General features: G+C 44.5%; 1 long non-coding RNA gene across 3 annotated transcripts in view; it reads left to right on the top strand.

Annotated features, from left to right (window-relative positions):
• Positions 1–4,468: 4,468 nt before the first annotated feature.
• LOC307189385 overlaps positions 4,469–16,274 on the top strand; it is a 217,503-nt gene continuing 205,697 nt past the window's right edge. For all 3 annotated transcript variants that reach the window (XR_013829173.1, XR_013829174.1, XR_013829175.1), the window contains exon 1: positions 4,469–5,084. This is a non-coding gene — a long non-coding RNA (uncharacterized lncRNA). The remainder of the gene's footprint in view (positions 5,085–16,274) is intronic.

Raw genomic sequence — 16,274 nt, 5'->3', positions numbered from 1 at the left:
CTCTCCATCTATTTGTATCATCTTTAATTTCTCTCATCAGTGTCTTATATTTTCTGCATACAGGTCTTTTGTCTCCTTAGGTAGGTTTATTCCTAGATATTTTATTCTTTTTGTTGCAATGGTAAATGGGAGTGTTTTCTTGATTTCACTTTCAGATTTTTCATCATTAGTGTATAGGAATGCCAGAGATTTCTGTGCATTAATTTTGTATCCTGCAACTTTACCAAATTCATTGGTTAGCTCTAGTAGTTTTCTGGTAGCATCTTTAGGATTCTCTATGTATAGTATCATGTCATTTGCAAAGAGTGACAGCATTACTTCTTCTTTTCCGATTTGGATTCCTTTTATTTCCTTTTCTTCTCTGATTGCTGTGGCTAAAACTTCCAAAACTATATTGAATAAGAGTGGTGAGAGTGGGCAACCTTGTCTTGTTCCTGATCTTAGTGGAAATGCTTTCAGTTTTTCACCATTGAGGATGATGTTGGCTGTGGGTTTGTCATATATGGCCTTTATTATGTTGAGGAAAGTTCCCTCTATGCCTACTTTCTGCAGGGTTTTTATCATAAATGGGTGTTGAATTTTGTCAAAATTTTCTCTGCATCTATTGAGATGATCATATGGTTTTTCTTCAATTTGTTAATATGGTTTATCACATTGATTGATTGGCGTATATTGAAGAATCCTTGCATTCCTGGAATAAACCCCACTTGATCATGGTGTATGATCCTTTTAAAATGCTGTTGGATTCTGTTTGCTAGTATTTTGTTGAGGATTTTTGCATCTATGTTCATCAGTGATATGGCCTGTAGTTTTCTTTCTTTGTGACATCTTTGTCTGGTTTTGGTATCAAGGTGATGGTGGCCTTGTAGAATGAATTTGGGAGTGTTCCTCCCTCTGCTATATTTTGGAAGAGTTTGAGAAGTATAGGTGTTAGCTCTTCTCTAAATGTTTGATAGAATTCGCCTGTGAAGCCATCTAGTCCTGGACTTTTGTTTGTTGGAAGATTTTTGATCATAGTTTCAATTTCACTGCTTGTGATTGGTCTGTTCATATTTTCTATTTCTTCCTGATTCACTCTTGGCAGGTTGTGCATTTCTAAGAATTTGTCCATTTCTTCCAGGTTGTCCATTTTATTGGCATAGAGTTGCTTGTAGTAATCTCTCATGATCTTTTGTATTTCTGCAGTGCCAGTTGTTACTTCTCCTTTTTCATTTCTAATTCTATTGATTTGAGACTTCTCCCTTTTTTTCTTGATGAGTCTGGCTAATGGTTTATCTATTTTGTTTATCTTCTCAAAGAACCAGCTTTTAGTTTTATTGATCTTTGCTATTGTTTCCTTCATTTCTTTTTCATTTATTTCTGATCTGATTTTTATGATTTCTTTCCTTCTGCTAACTTTGCGGGTTTTTTGTTCTTCGTTTTCTAATTGCTTTAGGTGCAAGGTTAGGTTGTTTATTTGAGATGTTTCCTGTTTCTTAAGGTGGGCTTGTATTGCTACAAACTTCCCTCTTAGAACTGCTTTTGCTGCATCCCATAGGTTTTGGGTCGTCGTGTCTCCATTGTCATTTGTTTCTAGGTATTTTTTTATTTCCTCTTTGATTTCTTCAGTGATCACTTTGTTATTAAGTAGTGTATTGTTTAGCCTCCATGTGTTTGTATTTTTTACAGATCTTTTCCTGGAATTGATATCTAGTCTCATGGCATTGTGGTCAGAAAAGATACTTGATACAATTTCAATTTTCTTAAGTTTACCAAGGCTTGATTTGTGACCCAAGATATGATCTATCCTGGAGAATGTTCCATGAGCACTTGAGAAAAATGTGTATTCTGTTGTTTTTGGATGGAGTGTCCTATAAATATCAATTAAGTCCATCTTGTTTAATGTATCATTTAAAGCTTGTGTTTCCTTATTTATTTTCATTTTGGATGATCTGTCCATTGGTGAAAGTGGGGTGTTAAAGTCCCCTACTATGAATGTGTTACTGTCGATTTCCCCTTTTAAGGCTGTTAGTACTTTCCTTATGTATTGAGGTGCTCCTATGTTGGGTGCATAAATATTTACAATTGTTATATCTTCTTCTTGGATCGATCCCTTGATCATTATGTAGTGTCCTTCTTTGTCTCTTCTAATAGTCTTTATTTTAAAGTCTATTTTGTCTGATATGAGAATTGCTACTCCAGCTTTCTTTTGGTTTCCATTTGCATGGAATATGTTTTTCCATCCCCTTACTTTCAGTCTGTATGTGTCTCTAGGTCTGAAGTGGGTCTCTTGTAGACAGCATATATATGGGTCTTGTTTTTGTATCCATTCAGCCAATCTGTGTCTTTTGGTGGGAGCATTTAGTCCATTTACATTTAAGGTAATTATCAATATGTATGTTTCTATTCCCATTTTCTAAATTGTTTTGGGCTTGTTATTGTAGGTCTTTTCCTTCTCTTGTCTTTCTTGCCTAGAGAAGTTCCTTTAGCATTTGTTGTAAAGCTGGTTTCGTGGTGCTGAACTCTCTCAGCATTTGCTTGTCTGTAAAGGTTTTGATTTCTCCATCAAATCTGAATGAGATCCTTGCTGGGTAGAGTAATCTTGGTTGCAGGTTTTTCTCCTTCATCACTTTCAGTATGTCCTGCCACTCCCTTCTGGCTTGCAGAGTTTCTGCTGAGAGATCAGCTGTTAACCTTATGGGGATTCCCTTGTGTGTTATTTGTTGTTTTTCCCTTGCTGCTTTTAATATGCTTTCTTTGTATTTCATTTTTGACAGTTTGATTAATATGTGTCTTGGCATATTTCTCCTTGGATTTATCCTGTATGGGACTCTCTGTGCTTCCTGGACTTGATTAACTATTTCCTTTCCCATATTAGGGAAGTTTTCAACTATAATCTCTTCAAATATTTTCTCAGTCCCTTTCTTTTTCTCTTCTTCTTCTGGAACCCCTATAATTTGAATGTTGGTGCATTTAATGTTGTCCCAGAGGTCTCTGAGACTGTCCTCGGTTCTTTTCATTCATTTTTCTTTATTCTGCTCTGCAGTAGTTATTTCCACTATTTTATCTTCCAGGTCACTTATCCGTTCTTCTGCCTCAGTTATTCTGCTATTGATCCCATCTAGAGTATTTTTCATTTCATTTATTGTGTTGTTCATCATTGTTTGTTTCATCTTTAGTTCTTCTAGGTCCTTGTTAAACGTTTCTTGTATTTTCTCCATTCTCTTTCCAAGATTTTGGATCATCTTTACTATCAGTATTCTGAATTCTTTTTCAGGTAGACTGCCTATTTCCTCTTCATTTGTTAGGTCTGGTGCATTTTTATCTTGCTCCTTCATCTGCTGTGTGTTTTTCTGTCTTCTCATTTTGCTTATCTTACTGTGTTTGGGGTCTCCTTTTTGCAGGCTGCAGGTTCGTAGTTCCCGTTGTTTTTGATGTCTGTCCCCAGTGGCTAAGTTTGGTTCACTGGGTTGTGTAGGCTTCCTGGTGGAGGGGACTAGTGTCTGTGTTCTGGTGGATGAGGCTGGATCTTGTCTTTCCGGTGGGCAAGTCCACCTCTGGTGGTGTGTTTTGGGGTGTCTGTGGAATTATTATGATTTTAGGCAGCCTCTCTGCTAATGGGTGGGGTTGTGTTCCTGTTTTGCTAGTTGTTTGGCATAGGGTGTCCAGCACTGTAGCTTGCTGGTCGTTGAGTGAAGCTGGGTGCTGGTGTTGAGATGGAGATCTCTGGGAGATTTTCGCTGTTTGATATTATGTGGAGCTGGGAGGTCTCTTGTTGATCAGTGTCCTGAAGTTGGCTCTCCCACCTCAGAGGCACAGCACTGACTCCTGGCTGCAGCACCAAGATCCTTTCATCCACACGGCTCAGAATAAAAGGGAGAAAAAGTAGAGAGAAAGAATTAGTAGAGGAAGAAAGAAAGAAAGCAAGGAGGGAAGGAAGGAAGGAAGGAAGAAAGAAAGAAAGAAAGAAGAAAAGAAGGAAAGAAGGAAAGAAAGAAAGAAAGGAGGGAGGGAGGGACGTGGGAGGAAGGAAGGAAGGAAGGAAGGAAGGAAGGAAAAAAGAAAGAACATAAAGTAAAATAAAATAAAGTAATTAAATTAAAAAATAATTATTAAGAAAAAAAATTTTTTAAAAAAGGATGGATAGAACCCTAGGACAAATGGTGGAAGCAAAGCTGTACAGACAAAATCTCACACAGAAGCATACACATACACACTCACAAAAAGAGGAAAAGGGAAAAAGTAATAAATCTTGCTCTCAAAGTCCACCTCCTCAATTTGGGATGATTCGTTGTCTATTCAGGTATTCCACAGATGCAGGGTACATCAAGTTGATTGTGGAGATTTAATCCGCTGCTCCTGAAGCTGCTGGGAGAGATTTCCCTTTCTCTTCTTTGTTCGCACAGCTCCCGGGTTTCAGCTTTGGATTTGGCCCCGCCTCTGCGTGTAGGTCGCAGGAGGGCGTCTGTTCTTCGCTCAGACAGGACGGGGTTAAAGGAGCAGCTGATTCGCGGGTTCTGGCTCACCCAGGCAACGGGGAAGGGAGGGGCACGGCGTGCGGGGCGGGCCTACGGCGTCAGAGGCGGCGTGACGTTGCACGAGCCTGCGGCGTGCAGTGCGTTCTCCCGGGGAAGTTGTTCCTGGATCACGGGGCCCTGGCAGTGGCGGGCTGCACAGGCTCCTCGGAAGAGGGGTGTGGAGAGTGACGTGTGCTCGCACACAGGCTTCTTGGTGGCGGCAGCAGCAGCCTTAGCGTCTCATGCCCGTCCCTGGGGTCCGCGCTTTTAGCCGCGGCTCGCGCTCGTCTCTGAGGTCCGCGGTTGTAGCCGCGGCTCGCGCCTGTCTCTGGAGCTCCTTTAAGCAGCGCTCTTAATCCCCTCTCCTCGCGCACCAGGAAACAAAGAGAGAAGAAAAAGTCTCTTGCCTCTTCGGCAGCTCCAGACTTTTCCCCGGACTCTCTCCCGGCTAGCCGTGGCGCACTAAACCCCTGCAGGCTGTTTTCACGCCGCCAACCCCAGTCCTCTCCCTGGGATCCGACCGAAGCCCAAGCCTCAACTCCCAGCCCCGCCCGCGCCGGCGGGTGAACAGACAAGCATCTCGGCCTGGTGAGTACCGGTCGGCCCTGATCCTCTGTGCGGGAATCTCTCCGCTTTGCCCTCTGCACCCCTGTGGCTGTGCTCTCCTCCGCGGCTCCGAAGCTCCCCCCCTCCGCCGCCCGCAGCCTCCACCCGCGAAGGGGCTTCCTAGTGTGTGGAAAGTTTTCCTCCTTCACAGCTCCCTTTTGTCTCTGTTGTTTCTTTTTTCTTTTGCCCTACCCAGGTACGTGGGGAGTTTCTTGCCTTTGGGGAGGTCTGAGGTCTTCTGCCAGCGTTCAGTAGGTGCTCTGCAGGAGTTGTTCCATGTGTAGATGTATTTCTGGTGTATCTGTGGGGAGGAAGGTGATCTCCGCGTCTTACTCTTCCGCCATCTTCCCCTCCGGCCTCCCGCTAGACATTTGATCTTTACCTCCATACAGCTTGCGATCTTGTGGGAGAGTTTGACATTTAACAGACACGCACACACACACACTTATAAATTGTGATATGTGCAACAAAGCAAAAGAATAACAAAGACTAGAACATACTGGTAAATGGTTAGCTTAGGGAGTCATGGGAACCCTCACGGAGTAATAAGTGATGTTTGTGCTGAGAACTGAGTAGGCGTCCTCTCCTACTTCCCCAGGGGAAAAACAGAGAAAGAGCATTGCAGACAAAGCAAACAGCTTGTGCAAATGCCCTGAGGCAGGAAGGAGTGTGGTGTGTTCAATAGAGTAAGGAATGTGAGAGTGGCTAGATCTCAGGGTGCAAGAGGGTGGGTAGGGTGAGACCAGCCTGGAAAGAAAGGAAGGGTCAGACCACGCAGGGAGACAGGAGGGTGTCTGGGACCAGCATGGTGCCTTGGGTGGAGATGTGGGTGCAGGAGGGTTGTGGGAACTCTGCCGTTTGCCCAGATACCTTCAGCAAAGCCTGCCTCTCACACAGTTGTGGGGCAGGGACGCTGGTAAGGAGTTGGGGGGAGAGGAAGTCAGGATGTGTCACTGCAGGTGAGGTGGAAAAGGGACAGTGCTTACAAGGTGTAAGCAGAGTCACTGCAGCAGAAACACATGCTGGGAGCCAGAGCCGAAGTGGGAGAAATTTAAATTCCACGTTCAGGAAGCTCGAAGGGAGGCTGGAAGTGACTTTGGGTTTTTGACCTGCAAGGTGAGATGGGGGTTCAGACTTAGTGTCATTTTACTCTCAAAGCTGCAAGGTGATCCTGGCAGCCACCTGTGTGACCTTGACATCAAAGCAAATTCTCAGTAAATGTTTGTGGACGTGAATGGAACTTGAGCGGCTCCTTAGACCTGCGAACCCTCAGAAGTGCCTTAATCCCAGATTAACCAGACCCCCTTCTCTTTTTCTGGCCACCCCTCTCCATTTGTGACTTGCAAAAATTGTCTGGTGTTTTGTCTTTAAAGAATGCATTTAACCGTGAGCCCCTCTCCCCGGTAGCCCCTGCTCCTTAAATATGGGGGCCCTGAGCTGTGTGGGGAGAGGGCTGCACCGCACTCTGGTCCAGCCTTCTCTAAGCCAGACCCCTTCCCCAGCTCTCAAGCACTTACAGCAACCCTTGCAGAGTCAGCTATAACTGGTCCCTCTGAGCAGGAATCACACAGTTCAGCATTTAGCTCGAGGCTGCTAACGTGCCTGGACGTGATTGTTTAGACAGTCCAGGACTGGAGCTGGGGGTGGGGATGGCACTGGGACTGCCAGCCCAGGATTCAGACTGATTTGTTTGCTTTTGATGACCTCAGCAGTGAAAGCGCGATGTGTCTTGTCTGGGACTCTTTCCCGGAGCCCAGTGGAGACTGGCACGTAGTAGGAGTCCAGGAAGGACCTTGGAGGACAGGGTGAAGGGACAAAGGTCCCAGCAGTTCCTTGTCTCTCAGGAGGGCAGCAGGGGTGGTCATGGGTCACTGAGGAGAATGACCAGGGAGGCGTGAGGGAAGAAGCTTTAGTTTGCTCTCCTGGAAGGGACTGTCTCCCGGGCACGCCCTCTGGCAGCCTACTTCCCCATATGTACACAGGAGACAATGACGCCTGCCTGTCCCAGTCTAGTAAAGACTAGAAACAGACTCACAGACTAGAGAACAAACTTACGGTTACCAGGAGGAAGGGAGGTGGGAAGGGATAGTTAGGGAGTTTGGGATTGACATGTACACACTGCTATGTTTAAAATAGATAACCAAGAAGGACCTCCTGTATAGCACAGGGAACTCTCCTCAATGTTATGTGGCAGTCTGCATGGGACGGGACTTTGGGGGAGAAAGGATGCGTTTATATGTATGGCTGAGTCACTTTACTGTGCACCTGCAACTATCATAACATTGTTAATCGGCTATACTCCAGTATAAAATAAGAAGTTAAAAAAAAAAAGACTACAGAGGAAGTTTGTACAGTGCCTGGCACTGTAGATGCTCAATATTTGGGGGTTCCTCAAAATCACGATCATAACAGCCAGCATCCTGGCTGCCATTCCTCTATTCCAGTCCCAAAGCCTCCACAGTGCGTCCTTCAACCCCACATGAGCCCATCAGCCCCTCTGAGGGCCTCCCTTTGCCTGCATGATAAAGTCACAACTCCTTAGCTCGGCGTTCAGTGCCCTCCAGGTTCTAACCCAGCTTCCCTCTGACTGAATTTCCTACTACGTTCCCCACACTGCAGACATCCTGAACCCACTATGCACTTGACTGTCCGTGGATGCTGTCAAGTGCATGGGATGCCCTTTCCCTCCTTCTCTGCCTGGGGAACACCTCCTCCCCTTCTCCTCGAGGGCCAGCTTGAACCTCATCAACTTGCTTAAGCCCCTTCTCTCGTGCTTACCCTGCTCTGTGGACACATGGGGTTGCAGCGTGGCAGTGAGACATGATGGCTAAGAATGTGTGTGCTCTGGCCCTTGCTAGCTGTGTGACTTTGGGCCAGTTACTTCACCTCTCTGAGCCTCAGTTTCTTCATTCCTGTAGATTGAGGATAGTTAGCTCTTAATAGCTAGAAAATTGGGGAAGTGTATGCATTGGGAAAGTGCATGGCCTAGTGACCTTGACTTAAGAAAAGGCTTAATCAGAGCTGGTTGCTGTAATTATTGTTACAGTGCCGTGTGGTTGGCCATTTTTGTATTTGTCTTCACTGTTAGGCCGTGCCTCCTTTGACCTCCTTAGGCCTCAGTTCACTCCTGTACACAATGGGAATTTAGGAGCCATCCTTTAAGGATATAATCGTGTAGAGCCCGGCTCAGTGCCCGAAACAGAGTAAACGTTGGTTTGTTCCTCTTTCTCAAGAGAGGAGCTTGTGGCGTCTTCTTCTCTGAGTTCTTTGCTCCTGGCTCAGTGCTGGGCATCGGGCATCAAGGACCCAGGATGTGTCCTAACATACAACGCTGGTCACTCCAGTGCTCCCTGGCTCTCCAGTGCCACCCGCAGCTCCCCAGGACCCTCAGGTAAACTCCAAGCTCCTTAACTGGCCCCACGAGGTCTCTTTTCAGCTCTCACGCCTGCCTCTGGCTTCCCAGGTTCCGGCCACAGCTCCATTCGGTTCTATAAATGGGTTGCACGCACTCTTAATTCGGGCTTTGGTTTATTTTGCTTCTTCTGTAACCCTTCTCCATGCCCCTGCTCTCCCTTCAGCGAGGGTGGGCACGCCTGTGTCGGCTGGCTAATGCCTGTGTATCACCCTGGCTCTCAGCCTCCTGCCCACACCAAGCCTGGGTACCAGGCAGCACGTGAGCCCCGAGTCAGGCGGCTGAGATTTGAATCCCTGCCCTTCTGCTTACCAGCTGACTAACCTTGAGAAAGTCCACGTAATCTCTCTGAGCCTCAGTATCCTTATCTATAAAACACTGATGCTAAGAGCGTGCTTCATGGGTTGTTGTGAGAATTAAAGAAATTATACTCCCCATGCCTATATCACCTCATGGTTGCTGCAGCGTATGTTTCCCTTTAAGACCAGAAATGCTTCCTTGAGGACATGCAGGTAAATATTCCCTCCCTAAATATTTGATTTAAAGAGCTTCAACATCACTAATCATTAGAGAAATGCAAATCAAAACTACAATGAGGTGTCACCTCACACCAGTCAGAATGGCCATCATCAAAAAATCTACAGGGTTTTCCTGGTGGTGCAGTGGTTGAAAGTCTGCCTGCCGATGCAGGGGACATGAGTTCGTGCCCCGGTGTGGGAAGATCCCACATGCCGCGGAGCGGCTAGGCCTGTGAGCCATGGCTGCTGAGCCTGCACGTCCGGAGCCTGTGCTCCGCAACGGGAGAGGCCACAACAGTGAGAGGCCCATGTACCGCAAAAAAGAAAAAAAAAAAATCTACAAACAATCAGTGCTAGAGAGGGTGTGGAGACAAGGGAACCCTCTTGCACTGTTGGTGGGAATGTAAATTGATACAGCCACTATGGAGAACAGTATGGAGGTTCCTTAAAAAACTAAAAATAGAACTACCATACAACCCAGCAATCCCAGTACTGGGCATATACCCTGAGAAAACCATAATTCAAAAAGAGTCATGTACCACAATGTTCATTGCAGCTCTATTTACAATAGCCAGGACATGGAAGCAACCTAAGTGTCCATCGACAGATGAATGGATAAAGAAGATGTGGTGCATATATACAATGGAATATTACTCAGTCATAAAAAGAAACGAAATTGAGTTATTTGTAGTGAGGTGGATGGCCTAGAGACTGTCATGCACAGTGAAGTAAGTCAGAAAGAGAAAAACAAATACCATATGCTAACACATATATATGGAATCTTAGAAAAAAAAAGGTTCTGAAGAACCTAGAGGCAGGACAGGAATAATGTCGCAGATGTAGAGAATGGACTTGAGGACACGGGGAGGGGGAAGGGTAAGCTGGGACAAAGTGAGAGAGTGGCATGGACATATATACACTACCAAATGTAAAACAGATAGCTAGTGGGAAGCAGCTGCATAGCACAGGGAGATCAGCTCGGTACTTTGTGACCACCTAGAGGAGTGGGACAGGGAGGGTGGGAGGGAGACGCAAGAGAGAAGAGATATGGGAACATATGTATACGTATAGCTGGTTCACTTTGTTATACAGCAGAAACTAACACACAATTGTAAAACAATTATACTCCAATAAAGATGGTAAAAAAATTAAAAAAAATAAAGAGCTTGACTTGGAGAACAAAATAAAGCAGCAGCTTTTTTGCCACGTATTATTAATACCCATAAACAGCTGAATTGTGGGCTCTCTGTCCGATGTGCCATTTTGGGGAACAGCAGCCCTTTAAACAGGTTTCAGTTCTTGAAAATAGGGCTGTAAAAGGCGGGGAATGAAATCTCTTTCCAGGTAGAATGATGAAGACCTGGCACAGGTATCCTGACACAGGGGCCAGAGGAGGACAGCTTGTAGGACCCAGAGACAGCAGGGGAAATAGAGTGGCTTCATTCATTCACTCAGGCATTCACCGTCCCTGTTTGAGGGCGGTTTGGTAATCACACGTCCTCCCCTTTCTCCCTCTGTAGCCCCTCCCTCCCTCCTCCCCTTCTCTCCTCCCTCCCCTCTTCCGTCCCTCCTTTTCCTCCCCCCCTTCCTCTCTTCCATCCTTCCTCCTTGTCTTTTTTCATGCTCTATACCACTGATGGAAGTGGAAAATACAACATTATCCCCACTGTAGAGATGAGAAAACTGTACCTCGGAAAAGTGAAATTGCTTGCTAACTTCACACAGTGGGGAGGTGTTGGAAAGGGAGTTTGGACTCTGCTGAAGGTCATAACCCACTTGCAGGCGGGAGTTGTGTCTGGGTCATCTTTGTCTTTCCAGCTCCTGGCTGGACATATGGTTCCCCGAGGGTGCTGGTTCCTTGTCAGGTGATCCAAGAAGGCTTCACGGAAGAGGGGGACTTGAGACTTTCCTTCAAGGACTGGAAGGACTTAGAATTCAAAGCAGAAAGAATGGTCTTGATCATCAGTAAAAATCACTTACCAAATATCTACTACGTGTACTAATACTAGTACATAGATAATTGTACTAATTCTCACAACAGCCCTAGGAGGCATTTACCCACTTTGCTGATGAGGAAACGGGCTCAGAGAGGTGAAATGACTTGCCCAAGATCACACAGGGAGTCAGCAATGGGAGTGGGATTTGACCTAAGTCTGTCTGACTCCAGAGCCTGTGTGTGCTCTTAACCTCCGTGCTAAACTGCTCTTAACATTGACCACGTGAGCATCTAGCTACGAGCCTTTCTTACCAGAAAAGGAAGTGGTTGAGAAGGCGATGATCTCTCTGGGTGCCCTTTTGCCACTGACCAGACCATGTGTGCTGCTGCTGAAATTATCCAAACCCTGTCATAGGGGACATCCCTACCCCCATGACTCCCTCCTTCCCTCCATCCATTTGGTTCTTTCTCAGGTTACCTGTTGAGTTTCCACTCTTGAGGAAAGGGAGCAAAACCTCAGCTGCTCTCTCTTGATGCTTTACAGGAGATAGGGACCACGTAACGCTCCAAGCAATCCCCTCTGGGGAGTCTGCCTTGGAACCAAGGGAAACTGCACAGCCCTTCTCGAAGTCAAAGGACATCTAGTACAGGGTTCTCTGTCTGCAGGTAAAGAGATCTATGGAGCTAGTTTAAAAACACTGAGCTGGTTCAACCCTCTCCTTTTATGCAGACCGGTGGAGTCTGATGTACTTGTTCTTCCTTGCCAAGTCCCTCTGTCAACCTAAGGGGGGGAAATTCACTCTGTCATGGATGTGAACTCTGAAGAATGTCCAGTCAGGACTCACTCTACCCACCCCAAAAATCTAACTTCTTGCTGGTGTCCTCAGCCCTGGGACGTCAGGTTATGGTGTGGGGAAGTCAGGGATGCCCGCTGGGCTGCTGGCTTGAGCAGCTGAGGCAGTGATGATGTCATGGCCAAGACCAGGGTCATGGGAAGAAGTGGGGAGCCTGCTGAGCTCCATTCTGGACAGATGGAGATGAGTTTGACACACAGATGGAGATGTCCTCAGGAAGGCTGGCTATACAGGTCTGGAGCCCAGGAGAATGGTCTGGGCTGCAGACAGAGACTTGGCATTTGTGACTCCAGTGGTTAGATGGTAAGCCCAGAAGGGGATAAACTTGCCTGATGACTATGACTATAATGAGGAGAAATGAGCCCTGGGCATTGAAGATGTACTTGGGGGTCATGGACCTCATGAAACAAACCAAGATAGGGAAATCCTGTGAGCTTGGAGCTTTCATGCCAGTGTCTCCACCACCGCTGGTGCTGGTTAGATTTCAGATTTGGCCTTTTTATTCACTTTGATGAACAGACAGTGGTAGCCCCTGAGCTCAAGATGGGCACACAGAGGCATTGAACACGGGCCTGCCCACTAGAGCTTATGCTCTAGTGGGCAAGCCAGATGGTACCTTGTGTGAAGGGTGGGGACAGACAGCTTCACACCAGCCCATCCAAAGGCATCACAGGCTGGAGAAAACAGCACCTGCAAATGCTTCAGTAAAGGGAAGACCTGCGAAGCATACTAACAATACTGCCTGTGGACAGGGAGGTCCCCCCTCTTGCCGCAAGATCAAATTGATAACAGCTGTTCCTTTATGGCACCTGACTTATCTGCCAAGTGGATATCTCCCCTGTGCAACCATGTTGCTATAGCCGTCACCCCCAATACAAAGACTAGACAAATGCCCTCTCTAGATTTCAGGTACCAGTAGGAGAATGAAATCATAACTCACTTTAGAAGCCAGTGGTACATATTTATAATCTGACTGGTGCAGGCCTGAAACAGGTCTTCAGTTTGTTGCGTTTTCTGGCCGTGGACGGGCATCAATCTTCTCTCCAGCTTGTTAACACGGCTGCCACTCAAGCCAGAGGTACCGTGACTGATCGTGCAGAGACAGTTCATCATGGGAACGTTTGCTTCATTTGCCCCATCCGAACTGTCCCTGCAACGCTGATGCCTCATTTTGCTCCGTAGATGACACTTCTTTTCTGTTGGAAAAAATCTTTCTGCCCCCGTCCCCACCCACTCTTGTGTTCTCTCCATCTTCTTATTTAATGGAAGGAGTAAATGTCAAAACTACCTATAACTCTATAGAAGGGAAGTCAACATCTGAGGCCAAACAAAACTCATGTAAACTGTTCTTGGTCCACACGGAATTGGCCAGATTTAATGAACTGGGCTAATTTCTTTTAGGATATGTGGCTTGGAAAGTCACAGAAAACAACAACCTGGTTTCATTCTTTCTATTCTCTCTGGGGACCATGTGTCCTCTCTTCACAGTTTCTCCTGCAGAGCTTTGAAAGTTCTTTCTACGCTCTTCTCAACCTGACTCCAAGTTCAGTTTAAGCACCTACGCTGTGCCAGATGTTGACATGGGGGCTTTTCACGCATTAGCTACTTTAACCAGGGGAGGCAAGCATCGTTGTCCCCATCGAAGTTCAATGGTGTCAGAATTTGCCAGGTGGATTGAACTCCCTTGGATCTCTCTGATGTCAAGTCCATGAGCATTCCTTATACCTTCCAGATTAAGTTCTAGATTTCCCAAAGGTCAAGGAAGCCTTTAAATTGTCTGTGTAGGGTGGAGGGATATGCTGCAGACTCTATCCCAAGCCTTTAGGGATGTAAGAGATAACTTAAGTTTAATGGGGTTTATGGCATGCTGAGTACTTTGGTTACTTCATTTCATCCCAACACCTGTCCTAAGTGGAATGTTCAACTTCTGGGCTGCCTCTCACTCAGCCCCTTGGGCTTAAATTCTACTGCTGTTACCTCATGCCTATCTCCAAATACAGTCACATTCTGAGGTACTGGGGGTGGGTTAGGACTTTTAACACATGAATATTTGGGAGGACACAGTTCAGCCCATTACAACAGTCAACTAAAAGAAACCTTTAAATGGAAAGGTAGAAAGGTACTCTTTGTTCAGAATAAAGTTGGTAGCTCTCTTTAAATTTATTTATAAATTCAATATGATACCAATAAAAATAATAGCAGATAAGGACAACATTAGTCTAGGGTTCATATAAAAATACAAACCTATGAGAAAAGACAGGAAAAATCTGTAAAAGGGGAGTGGGGACTAAGCCTGTGAGATATTAGAACACATTGTAAAATGGTAATGATGAAAATAATATGACACTGAATATAGACAGAGGGTCCAGAAAAAGATTCGAGCATGTGAGAGGATTTAATGTTTACTAAGATGGCATTTCGATCAGTGTGGAAAAGAAAAATTTGTAAAAAATACAAACATGGAGGCTAAACAATACACTAGTTAATAACCAAGAGAACACTGAAGAAATCAAAGAGGAAATAAAAAAATACCTAGAAACAAATGACAATGAAAACATGACAACCCAAAACCTATGGAATGTAGCAAAAGCAGTTCTAAGAGGGAAGTTTATAGCAATACAATCCTACCTGAAGAAACAGGAGACATCTCAAATAAACACCCTAACCTTACACCTAAAGCAATTAGAGAAAGAAGAACAAAAAACGCCCAAAGTTAGCAGAAGGAGAGAAATCATAAAGATCAGATCAGAAATAAATGAAAAAAAATGAAGGAAACAATAGCAAAGATCAATAAAACTAAAAGCTGGTTCTTTGAGTAGATAAACAAAATTGATAAACTATTAGCCAGACTCATCAAGAAAAAAGGGAGAAGACTCAAATCAATAGAATTAGAAATGAAAAAGGAGAATTAACAACTGGCACTGCAGAAATACAAAGGACCATGAGAGATTACTTCAGGCAACTCTATGCCAATAAAATGTACAACCACGAAGAAATAGACAAATTCTTAGAAAAGCACAACCTTCCGAGACTGAACCAGGAAGAAATAGAAAATATGAACAGACCAATCACAAGCACTGAAATTGAGACTGTGATTAAAAATCTAATAAACAAAAGCTCAGGACCACATGGCTTCACAGGCGAATTCTATCAAACATTTAGAGAAGAGCTAACACCTATACTTCTCAAACCTTCCAAAATATGGCAGAGGGAGGAACACTCCCAAACTCATTCTACGAGGCCACCGTCACCCTGATACCAAAACCAGACAAAGATGTCACAAAGAAAGAAAACTACAGGCCAAATATCACTGATGAACATAGATGCAAAAATCCTCAACAAAATACTAGCAAACAGAATCCAACAGCATTTTAAAAGGATCATACACCATGATCAAGTGGGGTTTATCCCAGGAATGCAATGATTCTTCAATATACACAAATCAATCAATGTGATACACCATATTAACAAATTGAAGGAGAAAAACCATATGATCATCTCAATAGATGCAGAAAAAGCTTTCTACACAATTCAACACCCATTTATGATAAAAACCCTCCAGAAAGTAGGCATAGAGGGAACTTTCCTCAACATAATAAAGGCCATATATGACAAGCCCACAGCCAACATCGTTCACAATGGTGAAAAACTGAAACCATTTCCTCTAAGATCAGGAAAAAGACAAGGTTGTCCACTGTCACCACTATTATTCAACATAGTTTTGGAAGTTTTAGCCATAGCAATCAGAGAAGAAAAAGAAATGAAAGGAATCCAAATTGGAAAGAGGAAGTAATGTTGTCATTGTTTACAGATGACATGATACTATACATAGAGAATCCTAAAGATGCTACCAGAAAACTACTACAGCTGATCAATGAAACTGGTAAAGTAGCAGGATAAAAAATTAATGCATAGAAATATCTTGCATTCCTACACACTAATGATGAAAAATCTGAAAGAGAAATTAAGGAAACACTCCCATTCACCACTGCAACAAAAAGGATAAAATACCTAGGAAGAAACCTACCTAAGGAGGCAAAAGACCTATATGCAGAAAACTATAAGACACTGATGAAAGAAATTAAAGATCATACCAACTGATGGAGAGATATGCCATGTTCTTGGATTGGAAGAATCAACATTGTGAAAATGACTGTACTACCGAAAGCAATCTACAGATTCAATGCAATCCCTGTCAAACTACCACTGGCATTTTTCACAGAACTAGAACAAAAAATTTCACAATTTGTATAGAAACACAAAAGACCCTGAATGGCCAAAGCAATCTTGAGAAGGAAAAACAGAACTGGAGGAATTGGGCTCCCGGACTTCAGACCATATTACAAAACTACAGTAAACAAGACAGTATGCTACTGGCACAAAAACAGAAATATAGATCAGTGGAACAGGAAGAAAACCCAGAGATAAACCCATGCACATATAGTCACCTTA

The sequence above is a fragment of the Stenella coeruleoalba genome (genome assembly GCF_951394435.1).
Source record: "Stenella coeruleoalba genome assembly, chromosome: 7".
Lineage (NCBI taxonomy): Eukaryota > Metazoa > Chordata > Mammalia > Artiodactyla > Delphinidae > Stenella > Stenella coeruleoalba.
This window is presented reverse-complemented; position numbering and strand designations above follow the sequence as displayed.